Source organism: Octopus sinensis, linkage group LG19 (genome assembly GCF_006345805.1).
Source record: "Octopus sinensis linkage group LG19, ASM634580v1, whole genome shotgun sequence".
Lineage (NCBI taxonomy): Eukaryota > Metazoa > Mollusca > Cephalopoda > Octopoda > Octopodidae > Octopus > Octopus sinensis.
The window spans coordinates 40,278,848-40,284,226 of record NC_043015.1 but is presented as its reverse complement, the minus strand read 5'-3'; the positions used below and the strand labels follow the sequence as shown (position 1 = coordinate 40,284,226).

The 5,379-nt window shown below is 44.4% G+C and overlaps 1 protein-coding gene across 2 annotated transcripts in view; it reads right to left on the bottom strand.

The window, feature by feature from the left end:
* Positions 1-460, bottom strand: part of LOC115222119 (glutamate receptor ionotropic, NMDA 1-like) — a 98,649-nt gene extending 98,189 nt beyond the window's left edge. For both annotated transcript variants that reach the window (XM_029792248.2, XM_029792249.2), the window contains exon 1: positions 292-460. The gene's annotated coding sequence lies outside the window, so the exon portion shown is untranslated. The remainder of the gene's footprint in view (positions 1-291) is intronic.
* Positions 461-5,379: the final 4,919 nt, after the last annotated feature.

Genomic DNA, 5,379 nt, shown 5'->3' with positions numbered 1-5,379 from the left:
TATATAAATTCAATATTACAGAGAACCAGCCAGCCAGGATTAAATTATACACTCTGCCCCTGTCTCCATATCGCATTTCTTTTTAAAAAACAACGCAAAAAAGAAAAAAAAACGAGCGTCATATTTCTCCTATTTATCGATAACCAATCAATTAAGGAATGAATGGATCGATGGAGACCAGGTTAAAATGATAGAATGATATAATAATAAAGCGAAAGAAAAAGGGAAAAGAGAGGAACCACCAACGAGAGACCCCTTTTGAAAGGGGTGTCCGGTTGTTTGAATAAATACCTTTAGAAAAGAAGGGTGAGTTAAGTGAAATGGCAGTGCTGTATCAGGTGGTATATAATATTTTGTAGTGATCTCCCTCGGTTCTTCTTACGACATTTCTACATCATTACTGACTGACTGACTGCTGCCTACTACCACCTTGACGACTACAACTCTGACTGCCACTCTCTTCGTGCTTCTCCTTCTGTCTCTCTCTCTCTTCTTCGCTCTCTCTCTCTTCTTCGCTTTCTCTCTCTCTCCTTCGCTTCTCTCTCTCTCTCCTCTCTCTCTCTCTCTGTCTTTATAATTCTATGTATTTCTTTTTATTTTTAGCTCTCTCTCTCTCTCTCTGTAGTTCTTTCTTTACAGAATTATCTATATCTATCTTTATCTATCTATCTATCTATCTATCTATCTATCTATCTATCTGTCTGTCTGTCTGTCTGTCTGTCTGTCTGTCTGTCTATCTGTCTGTCTGTCTGTCTGTCTGTCTATCTATCTCTCTCTCTCTCTCTCTATCTATCTATCTATCTATCTATCTATCTCTCTCTCTATCTATCTATCTATCTATCTATCTATCTATTCTATCTATCTATCTCTCTCTCTCTCTCTCTCTCTCTCTCTCTCTATCTATCTCTTTATGGTGCTCTCTCTCTCTCTCTCCATGTCACTTTCTCCCTCTATAGCTCTATGTCTCTTCCTTTCTCTTTCTTACATACTCTCTCTCTCTCTCTCTCTCTGTACATACACTTACACACACACACACACACATTTCTGCTGCAACTACTGCCGCTGCTTGTACAGATTGGTGCTACTGATAGTGATGGTGGTGTTGTTGGTGGTGTTGGTGTTGGTACCGCTGCTGCAGTTGTGCTGTGGTGGTGGTGGTTGTAACTGTGACTGTTAAGGCGGTAGTTGCGGCGCAGTAGCAATGAAATGGTAACAGTAGTTAGTCTTGGTGGTGTTGGCGGTGGCGGTTAGTGCCATTGTGACGGTGATGGTGTTGTTGTTGTTGGTGGTGGTGCCGGATGTGGCGGCCCTGGTGGCCTTGGTGCCGGATGTGGTGGTGATGACAGGATGGTTGTATATATATATATATATATAACAGCTGCGGCGATGGTGGTGGTGGTGGTGGTGGGTATGGATGGGGTGGGATGAGGGTGGGGATGGTTAGCTTGGTTACAGATAAATGGTGATAGTTGTTGCGATGATGATGATGATGGTAGTGGTGGTGGTGGTGGCCGTGGTGATGGTGATGGTGATGGTGATGGTAGTCCCGCTACGAGTAAAATGATGGCGGCAAGGATGATGGTGGTGGAGATGGAAGTGGTGCAGGGGCTGGCGGTGGTGGAACTGCTACAAGATATTCGTGCTGTTGTTGTTGTTGCTGCTGCTGCTGGTGATGGTGATCGTGATGGTGATGGTTTAGTAGCGGATGGTGATGGTTTAGTGATGGATCAGTGGCGGTGGTGGTAGCGATGGTGGTGTGGTGGTGATGGTAGTAGTAGGGTGCGATATAACGTTTGCGTGCGCGCGCGTGCGTGCACACGATGCGTATATGCGTGATGCATGTGTGCAAGGGCGTGTGTGTGTGTGTGTGCGTGAGTGTAATGCGCATGTTCATATGTGTGTGTGTGTGATAAAATTTATGTCCGTGTGTATGTGAGTCTAATTGTAAATATTCTGGCGATTCTTCGGCTAGTGAGGGTGGTTATGAGGCTGGTGCTACTCATGGTAGTAGTAGTAGTAGTAGTAGTAGTAGTAGTGTAATCAATTAAGTGGATGGAATCAAAGTTATGGCTTAAAAACGGCAGCGAGGTAGTGGCAGATGGTGGAGAGGAACCGAGGTGGAAAGTAAGAACAGGTGGAAGTGTGTGTGTGAGAGAGAGAGAGGTGAGCAGAAGGGGTGAGAGTGAAAGAGGAGAGTGCAGAGAGAGAGAGAGAGAGAGAGAGAGAGAGAGAGAGTAAGGTCTGAGCAGGTGAGTGAGACTAAGAGAGAGAGAGAGAGAGAAAATAGAAAGGTTGAGAGAAAAGGGGAATTGATCAACATAACAAGGTAACCCCTAAACGAGATAACCCCTACACATACACCCCTCCACCCAAATCTGATGAAATAATGTTAGTCAGCTCCCCACCCTCCACAGACCCTCTAGGTCATTCACAGAACCTCTTCACATTTATTCCAAACACCAAAAGACAGAGTTCCTTTTTTTATGACGTTTCTACCCCATCTCCCCACCTCTTCAACAAACTCTTCCCTAATCCTCTACATCAGGGATTCTTAATTACCCCCCCCCTTTTTTTTGCGTAGTGCCTCCTATTTTTAAAGTAGTTGTGAAATGAGGCGTTTTACTCAGGAGCACAACGCATCGTCCAGTCCAGGAATTGAAACCATGATCCTGGAATCAGGAGTGCAACAGTCTAACCACTAGGCCACTACATGTTGTAGGAGGTAACCAAAAAGGTTGGCACCAGGAGGGGTGCCCTGTGTCAAAATGTGCTGTCCAGCTCATGGCCAGCATAAAAGAGGGAGACATGAAAATGATGACAATGATAATTAGTTATGATGATAATAATGGTTTATACCAGTAAGGCTCAGTGGTTAGAGTGTCGAGCTTACGATTGTGAGGTTGTGAGCTTGAATCCCGGACCGGGCTGCGTGTTGTGTTCTTGAGCAAGGCACTTTATTTCACGTTGCTCCAGTTCACTCAGCTGTAGAAATGAGTTGCAACATCACAGGTGCCAAGCTGTATCGGCCCCTTTGCCTTTCCCTTGGATAACACTGGTGGCGTGCAGAGGGGAGGCCCGTATGCATGGGCGACTGCTGGTCTTCCACAAACAACCTTGCCTAGACTTGTGCCTGGGAGGGTAACTTTCTAGGTGCAATCCCATGGTCTGAGTCGGGACCAAAGGGGGGTCTCAGATACCAGTAATAACTGGTACAATTTGGTTTTGTGAGTAAATGCCTAAATGACAATTTGGGAAAGCTGGGGTTTTCAGAAGAAGAAATCAACCAATTCACACATTACAAATATAAGCTGTAAGTGGAACAATAAAATACGCAAGACTTTTCTCAAGTTTAAAGTGTGACATTGTTTTTGTTATTTGCATTCTAACAATTGGGCTTTGCATTTTTGTTAGAAACCAGCTTCTTCTTCAGAGGAAGAATTTAGATAATTAGAAAAAAGAGAACATACATACATACATACACATACATACATACATACATACACATACATACATACACACAAACATATATACGTACATGTATCCATACATATATGCATACATACATGTTCACACAACATGTTTACTCACATGACTCTCTTAAAAAGGTGACAGTGCACACATAGAACTAACAAGAAGTAACCCAGATCATCCAGTGATCCAGTGTATATATTGCTGTGTCCACATGATGGAACAGCTGCTGTACAACAGTGTACACAGGGATGTGTTTATACAATGGAACAGCTGATGCTGTGTACACAAAGGGGAGGGTGCAGGGAACAGCTGGGGTCTTTATTAGTGTTTACATCCATGGAGTATATAGTTAACATGTACTCTGTAGCAGACAGTATTTTATTATTCACATGTGTGGAGGTGCAATGGCCCAGTGGTTAGGGCAGCGGACTCGCGGTCGTAGGATCGTGGTTTCGATTCCCAGACTGGGCGTTGTGAGTGTTTATTGAGCGAAAACACCTAAAGCCCCACGAGGCTCCGGCAGGGGATGGTGGTGATCCCTGCTGTACTCTTTCACCACAACTTTCTCTCACTCTTACTTCCTGTTTCTGTTGTACCTGTATTTCAAGGGGCCGGCCTTGTCACTCTGTGCGAAAACACCTAAAAGCTCCACGAGGCTCCGGCAGGGGATGGTGGTGATCCCTGCTGTACTCTTTCACCACAACTTTCTCTCACTCTTACTTCCTGTTTCTGTTGTACCTGTATTTCAAAGGGCCGGCCTTGTCACTCTCTGTGTCACGCTGAATATCCCCGAGAACTACGTTAAGGGTACACGTGTCTGTGGAGTGCTCAGCCACTTACATGTTAATTTCACGAGCAGGCTGTTCCGTTGATCGGATCAACCGGAACCTCGTCGTCATAACCAACGGAGTGCTTCCATCCATTATTCACATGTAGCGATTTACCTGGAGTTTGACTGTTTTCTCAAGGAGTATGCTGTTTACTTGCTCATCTTCTTTTAAATGTCCCCTTTTTCAGCCTGGCATGGCTCAGGCGGAATTTATTGCAGCGGATTTCGTACAGCCGGATGCTCTTCCTGTTGCCAACCATCACCTGTTTTCAAGCCAGGAAATAACTGGATGTGTTTCCATGGAAAATAGGGAACAAAGGACACTGCTTGTATGACAGGGATGCTCGTTTACAACCTTCACATAATGTCAAGATGAGGCGACACACACCACACACATACACACCCACACAAACATGGTGGGCTTCTTTCAGTTTCCATCTAGCTAATCCTGATAAAGCTTTGACTTCCTTGAGCTATTGTAGAAGACACTTGCACAGAGGACTATACTGTGGGACTGAACCCCCAGATCCCATAGTTGAGAAGTAAGGTTCTTACCTGCACAGGTAAGTCTTCAACTGTAATTATTCATGTGGACAGAGCGTAAATACCAGATAATTGACATACAAATCAAGGTATGGCGGCAAGCTGGCAGAAGCATTAGCGCGCCGGGCGAAATGCTTAGTGGTATTTTGTCTGTCGTTACGTTCTGAGTTCAAATTCCGCCGAGGTTGACTTTGCCTTTCATCCTTTCGAGGTTAATAAATAAAGTACCAGTTTCACATTGGGGTCGATGTAATCGATTTAATCCCTTTGTCTGTCCTTGTTTGCCCCTTCTATGTTTAGCCCCTTGTGGGCAATAAAGAAATATATACAAATCAAGGCATCTGATGGGGTCTTTGTTGTATGTAAACGAAAGTGATGTTGCAGAACTGCAAGGTTGTTCGTATGCAGCTGAGGAACCAGATGGTTACCAGTAAGAACAGGAGTGAAATAAACTCTTTCAAAATTCCAAAAAGGTTTGCTCAAAGACATGACAGTTTCTGGTTTGTGTTCTTTTATACTGGATGGAAGCACTCAGT